The following is a 16,287-nucleotide window of genomic DNA, read 5'->3' on the forward strand; positions in this document are numbered from 1 at the left end:
ACCCTTTTTAGACACTTTAGAACCCCCTTGGAAAATTTCTTTACAAAAGTCCCCATTTTATCCCTCCATCTACGAAGATTCCAATTCGTGCGATCTTGTTATTCGAGATAAACCCTAACATCTTGAGTTTTAATCTCAGCCCTTGAATCCTACACATCACACCCCTTAGATTTGTCCTTTCATTACGAAAAAACCCCCTCTCTTTTTCACTTAAGTCCCTATACATTTCTAGAAGCCACCCAAAGCCCTCACTAAACTTAGAATTAATCCTAGCCATAAATCTAAATCCCCCTTGCTTCTCCACCCTAGCATCGGCCTAACTACCATTTAGCACCCAAAACCATACCCACCCTCCTTTCATTTCTCCCTTAAAAATTCGGTTAAGACATTTTCAATTCAAGATTTGAATTTAAATTTGAAAACTCCCCCAATCCTAGGCATTTAAGGGAAGGAGACAAGGGAAAGAAAATCAAGGGAAGTTGTCTCCTTGCCTTAAATTCGGTCAAAAGGCAAAAGATTAATTTAGTAAGCCCCCATCCCTTAGATTAGGATTGAACCATCCTAGCCATCCATCTCTTTTGAGAACACACCCAAAACCCTAAGAAGCCTTAGCAAACTCTAACTAAACCCTACCCAAATTGGTTCCAACTTAACTAGAAGCCCCAAGTCGAACCCAAAGTAGTCCAATTTGAACCAAACTAGAACCAACTTTATCCTAGTTCGGTTTTGAAAAAAAAAACAACAAAAATAAAAAGAAAAAAGAAACAAAATAACCAAAAAATTAAAAACAAAAATCAACCGAAGCCCTCACTTTCTTCCTCTCCATTCTCTCCTCTCCCTCTCTCCCAAGCTCTTTTCGAACTCTCCCTTTCATCTTCTTCCTCTCTTCTTCCTTCAACGTCCATGGCCGACCGCTGCTGAAACTCTTCTCCCACGGAAGCTCTCTCATTTGGTCCTCTACTCCAAGACTCTTCCCACCGAAGCCCTCACCTTCTTCCTCTCGATTCTTTCACACTCCCTCTCTCCCAAGCTCCCACCGAACTCCACATTCTCTCTCAAATCTACCACCACCGGAATCTTCCTCTAATCTTCTTCCCCATCTCTCTCTCCCTTTCTTTCACTCTCTTGGCTTCCCTTCATCTTCCCCCCTTGAAACCCTAGGACAAACCCTACTTTTTCTCCGTTCCTCTCCACCACCGAAATCCCCACTATCCATTCTCATTTTAATCTCTCTCAAATATCTCTACTCACCTTTACTAAAACCTCTCCCCCATTTTCCACTAAAAAAGCAACGCCCAACGACTGGAGCTTCGACACTAGGTTCCGACTCAGAACACAATTCAAAACAACAAGAAATAACAAGTGAAGGTTTAGTTCAGATTTGCAGTCCACTGCATTGAACGAGTTCAACACAACTCTCCATCCTCTCTACTGTCAACCGCACACTGGGTGTTTTCCATTTCTTTCGAAGGGCCACACATAGAGGTAATCGTCCTCAACCTCTCAAAAATAATTTATAGTTTTTTTTTTCTTACGTCTTCTACGAATGGGTTTCAGTTGCCTTATGATCTTTTCGTGTAGGGTTTATGTTTGTTTTATTATTGACATTACTTTTAACTCATGTTCTTTAACTCATGTCATGCTCTAGTCCATTGTGAAGGACTGCCCATGGGAGATAAGCTCCTTGGGTTCAATCTTCTCCCTCTTCAAGTAGGAATGTGGGAGGCTTTGGATAAAAAAGGGGTGGTTGTGTAGTCAGCTGCCCCTTTGCTCCTCTAAGAGCCTCCCATACCCGGAAAGAGGAAGAGGAGGGGACTGAGTCTCATGAAAGAATGTCCCTCTCATGGTAAGACCTTCATTGGACCTAAGAAACACTTAATGGTATGTTATTTTTTATCAAAATTGGCATTCACAAGATAACAAAGGGAAAGGGGTGCCTAACACCTTCCCTGTCCCACCCTTTGGTGCCTAGAATCATGTCTTGTCTTGGATTATCTTGGATTGGAGTCTTTTCTTCTTTTATGTTTCTCAAACAAGGGAGGCCCATCACTCCCTCGTTCAAGTTGTTGATGGGTGGAGGCTCCTCTCATAGCCATGAAGTGAAACCCAATTTCAATGGGATGTTCACAACGTCCTCAAGAGGAAGAAGAGGAAGCTTACCAAGGCCAACACTTCTCGGGGTGACAAGCCACATCAGCATTGATGATGTCGAGGAGTGTAACATGCCATGTAGGTACCCTTGGCCTTGGATGCAGAGATTGTCGATGCCCCAACTCTATCGTCAGTATGGAGTAGCACGCAGCCGAGGAGGCATCGATGTTGATCCTAGGGTGGTCGGTGAAGATGACTGGTAGAGTTTGGGGTTTGGGGGTCATGTTTGAGGTAAGCAAGGGGGTCCTCCTTCTCAGCAATGTGAGGGAGTAGAACAACCAAGCTCCTATGATGCTCGGTGACAAGCTAATCAAGTGACTCATGTATTTGTGTTTAGTCATTTTCTTCTTCTCCCATGAGTTAGGCTAACTTGAGGTCTTCTCCCAAGCTAATGCTTGGATGCAGGCGCTAATGGGGAAGGCTGACTCGAGCTCTTGGAAACATGAGATTGCAAGGAGAGATGTGAAGACCTTCCGAGGACAGCTATAGGTAACTAGAGTAGAGCTTGAGGTTTGAAGGCTGAGCTAGAGTCTAGTCTAGCCACTTTAAAGTGAGAGAGGCGAGAAAAGGCCAAGGTGTCATAGAAGCTGGCCACTTCAGGTAGTTCAACAATTCTCCACCCAATCTGTCCCAACCAATCAATTCCAAGTTGCCCATCCTAGTGTTTTCCAAAACTATGACATTTTCTAGTTCACTTGGTCAGACCAAGTTAAGCAAATTAAATCGATGTAAAATAATGAAACCAATTATAAATCAAATTAGTGAGCTCAGAACTCTAGATGTAGCACCTTTTAAGGTTCTTAGCATTCCATGTGCAGGGATCTTGTGGGTGGAGAATGAGTAAAACTACTGCACAATCTCTCATACCTTCACTAGGTATTTGATCATTGCTGGTTCCTAAGCTTCGTACTATCTTTTGACTTGGTTGACAATGAGTGGGGAGTAGCAACAAGCCCCAATGTTTTTTACATCGATCTCCTTGGCTAGGGATAGTTCGACGATTAGTACTTCATACTCAGCTTTGTTGTTTGATGCCTTGAACCTAAATCTAAGTGCGTACTCTAGCTTCAACTTGTTAGGTTCCAATAAGACAAATTCAGCTCTTTTGCCTTTCTAGTTGGATGCGCCATGTACGCGGAGGATCCAGGGTTGTCAAAATGAAAGTACACTTCATGATGAAGTCAACTAGGACCTTACATTGATTTCTAGTCATTGCTTGAGTAGATGTTGAATTCACTGAGTTTGATGGCCCATTTAATGAGTCTCGTCAACACTTTAGGCTTTTGTAGAACTTGGTGAAGTGGTTGGTCTGTGAGAACAATTATGGTAAGGGCTTGGAAGTATGGTCATAGCTTCCAAATTGAGATTATCAGTGCAAAGGCAAGTTTCTCGACGCTTGGGTACCTAGTTTCAGTTGCATGTAGGACTTTGCTTACGTAGTAAATAGCTCGTTGCACTTTGTTTATGGTTTGAACCAGTATCAAGTTGATGACTTTGTTATCAGAAAATAAATACAAGTGATGTTCGTCTCCGAGCTCGGGCCTCATCAATAATGGTGGTAAGCTAAGGTATTCTTTTAGTTCGTTGAACCCATACTAGAACTCTTAAATCCACTAGAAGTCCTTAGCTTTCTTGATTTCTTGAAAAAGGGTATGCATTTTCCTGTCAATCTAGACATGAAGTGGTTAAGGGCCATAGCTCGGCTTATATGTCTATGGGCTTCCTTGATGGACCTCGGTGGTTGCATATCCAAGATTGCCTGGATATTCTTGGGATTGACTTCAATGCCACATCGAATTACCACGTATCGAAGGAGCTTCTTTGACATGGTGCCGAACACCGCACTAGTTCAAGTTGATCTTCAATCAATATTTCCTCAACACATCAAACACCTCAATTAGGTCTACAATATATGAGCTATAAGTCCTACTCTTAGCTTCCATGTCATCAACATAAACTTTAATATTCTTTCCAATTAAACCTTTAAAAATAAAGGGCATAACTTAATAGAAGTATAACCTAGTCTTAGTGATAAAGGTGGCCTTTTCCTGATATAGGGGATCCATCCAGTTCTGATTATCGCTCGAATAGGCATCCATGAAGCTTAATAGCTTGAATCCTGATGTGACATCTACCAGCTGATCTATCTTTGGGTGTGGGAAACTATCATTCGGGCATGCTCTATTTAGGTCAATGTAATCCATGCACATGTGCCACTTCCTGTTTGCCTTTTTGACCAATACCATGTTAGCTATCCAGTCTAGATATTTTACCTCGTGTATAAAGTCGACACTTAGGAGCTTTTCAACCTCTTTGTCAATTGTCGACCAATTCGGGGCAAAGTTTCTCCTTTTCTATTTCACATGTCTAAAGTTTGGATTTACGTTAAGTTTCTAAGTGATAATAGAGGGGTTAATACCAGGCATATTAGTAGCTGACCAAGCAAAAACATCATTGTCAACACTTGATTTTTGCTCAATCTGGAGCCTAAACCTCCAATTCACCCTAAACACTTGATCAGACCCTTTCAGTCTCTTTGAAACACTAATAAAACCCAAAAAATCTCACTTTTAGCCTAAAATACCTCTAATTCACCACTAAATTTGATTGATACCAATTCGATAGCCATAATCAACCCCCACTTACCCCTTAATCCATAGATCAAAAACCATTATTACACCCAAGACCATCAAAAATGCTTATACATGAAAATTCAACATAAAATTCCTCCGTTTACCCTCTTATCAAGCGAAGATTCTATTTTGACCCTTATCATTAGCCTAAAATACATGCAACCCAGATCCCCTTGATCCAAACACATTTCATCTAATCAGACCATACGATTGAGACTTAGACTCACCAAAACACTTGCCCATAAAGTTGTAACCCAAGATTTTCTCATTTACCCTTCCATCAAACTAAGAATTCATTCTAGATCCTCTTGTTGACCCAAATTTCTACGATTTTAACTCACAATAACCAATAAGACATCACCACCAGATTCCAAACATCCTAAAACCCCTACCTATGAAATTTACCCTTCAATCTAAAAAGATTTCATTTTAAGCCTTTAGATTGACTGAATCACAAATTTGTCTAATCAAAGTCCAATTTGGTCAATCTAACCTCATCAATCAACCCAAAAGGCTTAAAAACCCTTCCCTATACAATTTCAACCAAAACTACCCTTGTTTGCCCCTTCATCATACAAAGTGTAGGTAGGGTAAGGCTTGGATGAGAGCGGTCTCTTTGAAAGACAGAAAGAGGCCATTGAGTAGGGAGGTTGACTCTTTAGGCTGAGAGTATTAGGAGTGGGGAATCCGGAAGTAAGGTACGCTCAAGTACTGAATGTTGGGTATTGAATGCCAAGTGCTGAGTGTCTCCCACTACGAGGAGGATCTCTATTTATGGGGGGAGACCCTGAGATCATAAAAGGTAGGAGATAAATGTAGACGTGACGTATCAGGAAAGGGAATATTGGGTTTACCATCAATCATTAAGTGCACCTTTGGGTTTTCGCCACGTGTTTCTTGAGGATTTTCCTAAAAATTGGTTTTCCTTTCGCCAGGATCCCCCATTACTCACTTGTGCTACTACCCCATTTGTGCGCCTTATCTAATTGGCGTGACGTTTAGTGACATCACCATTTTGTGGGTGGTGTCTTGTTAACCCTATGTGGCGCCTCGTTACGTCTTTTGGTGGTGTAGGTTCCACGTGGTTCTGGGCATGCATGGGCCTCGCCATGGGCTCATCCCGAGCTTCCCTCGGTTTGGGTTGAGTGGGCTCATGAATTGTGGGTTCATCGCATGTTTAGCGGGCCATGAGTTTATCGTGCACTCGAACAGGTGTGGAGCCCTATCCTGGGTTTGGCCGTGATTTCCTTTGGTTCAGGCTCCGTGTGGGCTCTGTGGACCACGGGTTTATCGTGGTTTAATAATACGCGTTGTAAGTTCATTGCAGAACTTATGGTGCTTTGCGGGTTCATCATAGCAAGGAGGTTGAATGTGGGTTGCACGCATGCGACCTTGTGGTGTTAATTTTGGTGTTTGGTGTTCTCTGAGGGTCTGAGTGAACACTGTATACCTACATTAGCCCCCGTGCTTATTGGTAACTGGGAGCTTATTGATAAGCACCTTGTCATCTCATCCTCGGGTTTTGTAATGAGTTCGCTTATGTGTGTTGGGTCTGGGGATTTTCCTTGGTTTCTAGCTTTGTACAGATCCTGCATGCCTTATGTTTGTAGTGGTGATGTCTTTTGTTCCGTGGGTTAGCCCCCCTGTCTTTCGACAATTTGCTTCCTATCAATGGTCAATGCCATGCTTCATTTGTGTTTCAGCCCCCCTAACCATTGATAGGAAGAAAATCGGTGAAAGACAATCATGAAGAAATATAGAATCTGTTTCTAACTGATATCTTTCACTACTGGTGGTTCTTGCTTCTGGTTGGTAAGGTTTATCCTGCCTAGTTGTGTGTATGGGGGTATTTATTGAAGTGTCAAGCCCCCCTAACTCTTTTGTAGCGAGGAAAGGGTCTTGTGAGGGGTGTTATTATAGCTGATGGCCCATTAGAAGGGGACCCCCTTTGTAATTTGGTGGTTCCTGTTCTGTCAGTGAGTAATTCACAATGCAACTTCGCGAGCTATAGCCCCTCAATCATTTGCATGAGAGGGATTAATGAGATGTGATCTTCGATGATGCACGAGTGTGGACATGAGGCCTCTGTTAGGTGTACGGTAACAAGTGATGCTGCCGGGCTTGATGGCATGTTGTAGTCGGCGCTTGGCAGCATTCAGGCCATGTATTTGTTAGAGGTCACATGGTGACTGTCTTTATCAACTCCACGTTTGGGTGCTCAGCATGTTCACATTGAGAGCTTTGGTGGCTGGGGCTATTATTGTGGCTTACTGCTGTTGGGGGTTAGTTTGTTGTTTCATTAGGTGGGGAGGTCATGCTTGGCATCTGCATGTGTGGTTTCCTGCTCTTGTGTAATAAATGAATTCTGGTTTCCGCTGCTCGATGTGGCGTAATGGCAGGAGGTGACGTGGTTGTTTTGTTATGATTTGAATGTTCCGTTTCAGCCTATTTTATAAGCGTGTATGTGTAATTTTTGCCTGTTTTCTTTTTCGTTACAAGTGCCTGTTCGTCTTCTCTGTCACCATTTTGTCACGGGGTAGTCGTTGGGACCCCGTGCGGCACTCGAATGCGACGAGTAAGTCTAAGAAACAAGCAACAACACAAGAAAAGGCAACAAAGATGGCACACGAATTAGAAAAAGGCTACTTGTATTGCATTAATGGATGGCAAGAATAAGCACACAGTTCAGTGTCGAGGGGATCTCATACTTAACATTTACATGCTCATGACTCACTCGACTACCTACCTCCCCTCAAAGAGTACGTTAAGCTTTTGGGGGAGTGACAATAGAAAACATCAAAAGGACGAAAATTCATACTAAGTAATTACAATAACGCCATTGGCGGTCCCCCTTACAAAATACATGCAAAGCCCACCCATGACACACATGTTGACACCATGAAGGCACACGGTTGGCACTCTGATGGCTCACTGTAGGTGCTTGATGGCGCGACGAAGGAGTCACCTGTGACATTCTCCCCCACTCAATTCGATCTACGTCCTCAGAGATCAGCTTCGGCTGGTCCCTTAGAGTCACTGTTGCGGAAGGAAGGTTCTTTTGTTGCTCCCCGAACCGGTTGTCGTCCAAGGCCGAGGTGTATATTTTGGTGGCATGGTTGGGTTGGCTCATTCTGTTGGGGTTTCCTATGGCTAAGTCTTTTCCTGGCAGCCTCAAGGTATGTTAGTGGCTGGTTCAGTTTGGCTAAGGGGTAGGTTTGGGCCAGGTAAGGATCAAAATGGTGTATTGGATTATTAAGGTATGGGTTCCCATGCATTTTTCCCCAAGGGTAACTCACAAGGCTACTACGGGAACTAGCCTTAGGGATGATGTGAATGTGGTCCCTAGATGGCTTGGGTGGCACTCGCTCTCCCCGGTGGTTGTGGTAGTAGATGTGGGCAAGGTTTGACACAGCCTTGGGTCTTCTTCTGTTGGGCCCACCAGTTGCGGGCGCTTGCGACTTCTATTGCGAAGTCGACTTCTGCTGATGTGGTTGGTGTTGAAGTGCAACTGGCGGTATACCATACAGACAGGGTGATATGCCAATTTGGATATGACGATATGGGTGGGCAGTTCCTGGGGAGGACGTGTTTTGTACCCATCGTCATGACCTTGTGTTTCCCAACTACACGACATTTCCCCTTGCTGGGTTTGGGAGGGTGTCAACTTATAGATCCCTCTAGCTTGCTTATCTGTGTTCTTTATTTGGCGGTTTTCAGGAGCTTGTGCGGAAGGACATCCAGCCTCGTCATGTGATGGCTCCCCCTGTGGGTCATGTTTTTGATCAGGGGAATGCTCCATAAGCAACTATATCGTGTTCGTCGCAAAAGATCGGGGCTATGTGACCTTTAAGCAAGGGGAGAGCAGTTATCACCATTAAGCTAAATGGGCTTGGTCTATGAGTGGTGTGTTTCTTTGTTCGTACGTTAGTCCCTCCCAAATCTTTGCGCCCTAGGTTGCTTCACAAAACCTTCTTTTTCATTCTTTGTTTCGTGTGTATCGTCATTCTCAGTGGTTGTTCGTCATGGCTTCTGGTCATAGGAGGGAAGAGAAAAGGGTTGGTTGTCCCTTCTATGATTTTGTTAGGGAAGTGGACACGACAAAGTTACTACAGGAGAGAGAGGCAGCTATAGTTGCTGAGGGCGAATAGGGTTTTTGGCCTCTAGTCCCAGTGTCAAGGGGTGTAGAGGGCATTATTCGATCCCATTCATGCAAATGAAATGTTGTGCTTGTGTGGTCAATCAGACCACTCCATGTCCTACAAAAGCCAGGAATCTAGGACTGATAGTGCAAAATCCCCCAATAGCTATATTGCTTGGGCGGAATATATTTTTGAAAACCCTATGTACTACCGGATGTTGCAGGATCCCGGTTTGCTGAGCCTTGTAGACTGTTATATGGGTCTCTCTGGGAGGGAGGGTGTGAAGTATGTTGGTCGTTTGCTGGAGCACCGGTGTTGTCGTACCCATACATTCTTTGGCACTTTTAGGGAGTTTACTGTTATGGTTGAATGTAGCTGCTCTGTTGGCCTTAACCAGTTGGGGGTGCCATATCTGCCCATCATCTTCAGCATATTAAGTCTATTCCTGTGGACTATAGGGAGTTGTGTGACAAGCTCCTCCACGAGATTGCAATGTTCAAAGTGCAAGAGGATCGGACTACATCGTGGGGGAAGATGTCTTTTGATCACTGGTTAGAATTCTGGTTCGAGTCTCATAGTGCGCAAGATGTAATGGTGAGGGGCACAGATAGTCTATGCCATATCGCGGCCTTCATTTTGTACATTACTTCTCGTTTTCCTTTTCCTAGTCCACCCGATTACGTGGCTTGGGGTAGTGGCTTACCTTGATCGCAGGGGTAAAGCGCAATTGGCTGCCTACCGCCTGGACTAGGTAATGCACCAATTTGGTTATGACGACCTAGGTGGCTAGTTCCGGGGTGTTCGCGTCTACCAGTGGCTTGGTTGTTGAGGGTGCAGGGTTGTAGGACCCTCCAATTTTCTTATCTTTGTGCATTTTTCGCGAGTTTCCAGGAGTTGGTCAAGAGGACCCCCCAACTCCATTACTCTTTGGCTCCTCTAGAGGGTCATGCTACAAACCGGGGTGACATCCCATCCTCTACAGTGCTGGGGACGTCAGAGAAGATTGGGGCTAAACGCCAAGGCCCCTAGTTTTGGAGATGGGGAAAGCAGTAGTCCTCCTATTGCGAAGAGGGAAAGGTCGGTGAGGGTGGCGCACTCCTTCTCGCCTTCGACTACGACAACATCTATGGACATGATTATGACTTCATCGCATGTGTGAGAAACTCGTGCTGCTAATGGTCAGGATTCTACAACGTCCTCCCCCCCCCCCCATGGAGGAGACTGCACCGGTCGTAGAGCCAGTGAACTTGCCAGTTGTGTTGTCCTCTCCCGTGGGTGCCATCGTTCGCTTTTCGAGTGGGTGGATGAAGAGGAAGGCTCACCCTTGCCCAAAGCGAGGTCCTACAGATAATTCGTCGGTATGTGACTCTTGCCATTACCTTTTGTTTACCTTTCGCTTTTGTGTTATCACGGTGGAACTGAACTGGTACTGTTTGTTTTGTCGTTCTTGCAGTCTGTGGAGTGATGGGGTTCATCTAGACACAGAGGTTCTAGTAGTTCCTTGTGAGTGGTCATCGGGGGTCCTAGTTAACTCCCCTGATAAGGTGAATTTGGTGAGTAACTTAGTGTGCATGTTTATTATTTTCATCATTTTTTGATTTGTTATGCTTGTTTTACATTGTGATGACTAATGACTAATGGTTATATAGTCTTTTACTTTGAAGCGAGTGGACTCTGAGGAGGCTCAATCAAGCGTGGCTGTTTTGGGGGTCAGTGAGTTGGGTCAAGAGGTAAGCGTTATTTGTTCTTTGTTAACCGTTTTGCTACCTTGCCCATATCCAGATTTGTTGTAACTAACCGCGTTTGTCTGACTTTATCCCAAGTACCTTTTGCTGCGTGTCCTTTCGGCGTGCCAAACACACCTTTCTTTAGATGCCTGTCTGAAGAACTAAGATCAATGCACCCCCCTAGTCCTGGTTCAAATGTTGTTGGGGACGCTGGTGGTAGCAACGCTGCCCCTGATATTGTGGTTTAGGAGGCGGGTCAGGCGGATCGGGCGACTGCTGCCACAGACACAACGACTTATTGTGAAGAGCCTTCTGTTGTTGCCATTGTCGGCCCTAATGCCCCCACAGATGCAGGACTTAGGGCCTCAGTTGAACCTACGTCTCCGTCGTGGAAGTTGGGGCCCTTGAAGGCACAGACAGTCAGTCTGGGGATACTGATGCGGAGCCTTGGATTATCTTTCTGTCGGAAGAGTTGACCTACAAGGAGGAATTAGCCCATATTTTTTGAGATTTGAGGGAGTATTGTGACAATCATACTATCCCTCCCCTGAGTTATCAAACACAAGATCCTATGGAAGTTTAGGGCTGATGACAGGGTGAGAGGTACTCTATTTCCCGCTTAGTGGCTGGGTTTGCCTCAATGGTTGTACGACATGGGTGGCTCCCTCAGGCGAATTTTCATCCATTAGTCATCGGGCCTGCATTGAACACCGTTGCCACAATGATGGAACGTATAATGAACATGCCTGCTAAAAAACTCTCATTGTCTATCTTTGCATGTTGGCTAGAGGTGTGCAAGACTTTTGCTGTGATGGGCTTTGATATGTTTGACATCGAGTGCCGGGTCGTGGTGTTAGCACATGCATTTTGGAAAGTCGGTGTAAATGTACCGCAGCAAGTACTATTCTAGTCAATGAAAGATGTGTGTCTCCGTCGGAAGGTGGTCGAGGCCAGTATTGCCTAGGTTGCGGGTAAACCAGAGGAACTCAAATCTAAACAGTCTAGATAGTAGAGGATCCTCACTGACTACGAGGCAGAGTTAGAAGGCCTAAAGAGCTTTGAGGGGTGCATCCAAGTTTTGGAGTCTATTGTTGAGATAAGGCAAGGTTAGGCTCACTCCTAATTGTAGAACTTTTGTTGCAAAAAAAAATGTTTAGTGAAATAAAAAGACCCATTTTTTTTGCTGAAATTGTCTTTAGATGTTTTTGTGGTTGTCTGTTTTAGTTACTTTGCCTCTGTTACAACTGTGAGGGTAAAAGGTACTTCTTATTATTCGAGCTCCCTATGGGGATCTTTTCTTATTACTTACCGGGGAGATTCTTTATTGCAAATAAAATTCTATCGCATAAGACTATCACATGTGAGAAATAGTCTAGGATTTTTGTGGTGTGGTTTTCTTTTCAGAATCATGTTATCTAGGACTTTGTCAAAATCCATTTCCCATTATGTCCGTAATCAGTCACTAATTACGCGTAAATGAAAACAATACTACGCGTGTCCTTTATCTAGGAGGCCTAGTTTGTGTCGCTGAGAGTTGCGAACGCTTACTAACGTTGGGGAATGTTTTGCTAATATTAGAATTGGCACAATAAACTTTATCGTAGTGCAAGCACTGTTACTCCATCGTGCGGTACTCGAATGCGACGAGTAAGTCTAAGAAACAAGCAACAACACAAGAAAAGGCAATAAAGATGGCACACGAATTAGAAAAATGCTACTTGCATTGCATTAATGGATGGCAAGAATAAGCACACAGTTCAGTGTCGAGGGGATCTCATACTTAACCTTTACATGCTCATGACTCACTCGACTACCTACCTCCCCTCAAAGAGTACGTTAAGCTTTTGGGGGAGTGACAATAGGAAACATCAAAAGGACAAAAAATCATACTAAATAATTATAATAACGCCATTGGCGGTCCCCCTTACAAAATACATGCAAAGCCCACCCATGACACACATGTTGACACCATGAAGGCACGCGGTTGGCACTCTGATGGCTCACTGTAGGTGCTTGATGGCGCGACGAAGGAGTCACCTGTGACATTCTCCCCCACTCAATTCGATCTACGTCCTCGGAGATCGGCTTCGACTGGTCCCTTAGAGTCACTGTTGCGGAAGGAAGGTTCTTCTGCTGCTCCCCGAATCGGCTGTCGTCCAAGGCCGAGGTGTATATTTTGGTGGCATGGTTGGGTTGGCTCATTCTATTGGGGTTTCCTATGGCTAAGTCCTTTCCTGGCAGCCTCAAGGTATGTTAGTGGCTGGTTCAGTTTGGCTAAGGGGTAGGTTTGGGCCAGGTAAGGATCAAAATGGTGTATTGGATTATTAAGATGTGGGTTCCCATGCATTTTTCCCCAAGGGTAACTCACAGGGCTACTATGGGAACTAGCCTTAGGGATGATGTGAATGTGATCCCTAGATGGCTTGGGTGGCACTCGCTCCCCCCGGTGGTTGTGGTAGTAGATGTGGGCAAGGTTTGACACGACCTTGGGTCTTCTACTGTTGGGCCCACCAATTGCGGGCGCTTGCGACTTCTATTGCGAAGTCGACTTCTGCTGATGTGGTTGGTGTTGAAGCTGATGTTGACTTAGACGCTGGAAATGGAACTGTCTTGGGGGTGACTTCTTCCTGGTGACGACTTCCTAACCAGTTCCAGTGTCGACTCGCTCCCCCCGGTGGTTGTGGTAGTAGATGTGGGCAAGGTTTGACACGACCTTGGGTCTTCTACTGTTGAACCCACCAATTGCGGGCGCTTGCGACTTCTATTGCGAAGTCGACTTCTGCTGATGTGGTTGGTGTTGAAGCTGATGTTGACTTAGACGCTGGAAATGGAACTGTCTTGGGGGTGACTTCTTCCTGGTGACGACTTCCTAACCAGTTCCAGTGTCGATGTGAGGTACTTGATAGGGGTTCTTCCTTGTTGACGCAGCGCTGTCTTCATGGTTGCTGGTTTCTTGGTACAACTGCAAGGTTGACTGATGAGATAGGAACCATGCAAGGGGAGTGTTCGTCCAGAATAAGCAAACTGTTGATGTGTGGCATAAGTGTTGCTTCCGCCTGCGTGAGGAACTCCACTCCAAGAACAACCTGAAAATCATCCAAGGGAACCACAGATAGATTGATGGGTCCTTTCCATGGTCCAACTCGGAGTTTTACTCCACGGGCCATGCCCTCTACTGCTTTGGCCCCGGAGTTGACAGCCTTGACCCACTCAGTTTGTTTGGTGGTGGTCAAGCCGTGTCGCTTTGCCTCCGCAAGCAAAATGAAGTTGTGGGTGGCCCTAGTGTCCACCAAGGCTTGGGTCGGCCTCCCGCCGAGGGTGATGTCTACATAACTCAGCCCCTTGTGGGCTTTGGTGGGCCGCTTGGATGTGGCCTCTTTCTTGACCATGGCGTTGATGAGTTGGAGGGCACCTACTCTTGGCGCCGCTGTGGGTCTCTCCTCATCGCTCTCTTCACTATCGCTGAGTTTGGCGATGAGGGCAGTTATTTTCTTTCGGGTTGGACAGTCACTCGTCCAATGCTTCCCGTTGCAAAGGTAACAAGGCGCAGGAGGAGGTTTCCTAGTGGATTGGTGGCCCTGATAGCTTGGGCCTCCTTGTAGCTTCTTCCCGTGTTGGTAATTGTAGGGCTTGTCTGCAGGCACTGGCTTCTCCTTTGTAGAGGTTGATTGTTGATCTCCCCCACTCAAACTCATGGTACGTGGGCTGTATGGTTTTTGCACATCTTCCTTAGGTGTTCTCAAATCAACAAGCTGCTCAGCTACGATCATGGCGGTGGCGAGGTCCTCAACCCCGCGTCGCTGGAGTTTGAGCTCGGCCCATGGCTTGAGACCATCCATAAAATTGAACAGAAGATCCTTGTCTGAATGATTCTGCTTTTCATGAGCTTTTACATTGAAAGCTTTTACATTAAAAGTAATTGAAGAAACCATTGGAGAACCATGAATTGGAAGGACCCTTTGAATTATCATAAACATGGTCATATTGATCTCAACAGTAACATTAGAATTGTATTATATCTGCAGTTGCACCTAGTTACAGAATGATTTTAGGGAACTTGTTCTTGCCATGATTAAACTATTAATTTATAATTCTGAGTTACACTCACTGCACTGGCAGTCCTTACTAATAGAGAAGATAATATCAAACTCATCAAATTTGATCATTTCCTGCTTTTTCTGTCTGACATGCACTTTTCTTGTTCCACTTCCACTGTAGCAGAAGAGTTTATGAATGCTAATGACTTGTAGTAAGCTCTGCAATATTTGTTCCTGTTGCTCAGTATTTGTAAGCTAAGGGCTGCAATTTCTCATATTTTGTATAGCATGGCTTAATTTTTCTGATGTTTTCTACTTAGAGTACTCTTTTACGTAAATCACTCCTTTGGCCTGAACTTGCTAAATACAATTTGGTTTAGGGGGAGGGACCAGGAAGTGACCAGGAAAGGTGGAGAGATCTTTTCCAAGCTGCAAAAGTCCAATGACTGAATTCATCACAGAATAATAGGCTTCATCCTTGTGCTTGGGGAAATCCAGTTATACCATTCACCTGTACCATTTGAAGATGCTTTTGTAAAGTGAGAAATGAAACAGAGAGATAAATCCATACAAATTGCAGACTAAAGATGTATTAGCATGCCAAAACTACCCATTTAAGAGTTGTCCGAAATCATATATCCATACATAAAAAAAGATATTGAGTTTCTATATTTTGCGTCGTTCGTTTATTATCTCAATCAGTAAAGAATATTCAGGCAAGGATGAAAACGAGTTTCATCACCGAGATACCTGTCATAATGGTAAAACGTTCGATTAGTAATAAGAACGCGCCAGATAGGGATCGAACCTACGACTTTCTGCTTAGGAAACAGACGCTCTATCCACTGAGCTACAGGCGCTTTGTTATTTAAAAGATGTATAAAGTTAAATCTTTCATGTATCATATTGGTTGATGCTGATGAACATTACAACTCTAGGACGTGTTTGGGAAGGCCTTAGATTTGATTAAGTTGCTTTTGTTTCACACCGTTTTGAAGAAGTTAATAAAACTAGCTTCACCAAGAAAATATCTTGGGTGAATAGAAGCGTATCTGGGCTTTCTAGGATTTTCACCGAACATAATTGCTAGGCTTAAAAGGGGTTAAAAAATTATGCATAGCAGTGTTAAACATGTTTGAAAAGCAATAAATACAGTCCTCACATTTATTATATGGTTTTTTAGGGCTGTCAATGTATTGGTCCTACTTGATGATGTCAAATGCACTGAGTTACTGTGGGTAGCAATGGCAGCTCAGAGCTGTAGATGTGGGGTCAGCAGCTGAATCTACAAGACAAACAACGTCAAATAGCCTTGAGGGATGATCCAGACAAGGGACTTCAATAGTCCAACGGTTAAATGAGTACCGAGGTACGAGATAAAAGAGAATATTCAAGCAGAGGATCAAAGCTTTAAAATGTAAACCAAATTGTGAGCGTACCTCTAGAGGGTGAAGAGTCTCTTTCATATAAGCCTCGAGGCTTGGTTGTAGCGTGTCGGGCTAGGGGTGCTCACGATTCAATTAACTGGATCATGAGGTTTTTTTTTTAAAAAAAAAAAAAAAATTAAACCAGTCCAATCGGTTTTTTCATATCTTCAAAT

At 44.3% G+C, this 16,287-nt stretch overlaps 1 long non-coding RNA gene and 1 other non-coding gene across 2 annotated transcripts; one reads left to right on the top strand and one right to left on the bottom strand.

The window, feature by feature from the left end:
* The first annotated feature begins 9,298 nt into the window (after window positions 1-9,298).
* LOC148802525 (uncharacterized) lies at window positions 9,299-11,942 on the top strand. The gene is made up of 4 exons (XR_016083007.1): window positions 9,299-10,281; window positions 10,377-10,476; window positions 10,573-10,653; window positions 10,747-11,942. It is a non-coding gene; the product is annotated as an uncharacterized LOC148802525 (long non-coding RNA).
* Window positions 11,943-15,474: 3,532 nt separating this feature from the next.
* On the bottom strand, window positions 15,475-15,547 carry TRNAR-CCU (transfer RNA arginine (anticodon CCU)). Its single transcript has one exon. It is a non-coding gene; the product is annotated as a tRNA-Arg (tRNA).
* Window positions 15,548-16,287: the final 740 nt, after the last annotated feature.

This window comes from Nelumbo nucifera, chromosome 2 (assembly GCF_055504915.1).
Source record: "Nelumbo nucifera cultivar China Antique chromosome 2, China Antique-T2T, whole genome shotgun sequence".
Lineage (NCBI taxonomy): Eukaryota > Viridiplantae > Streptophyta > Magnoliopsida > Proteales > Nelumbonaceae > Nelumbo > Nelumbo nucifera.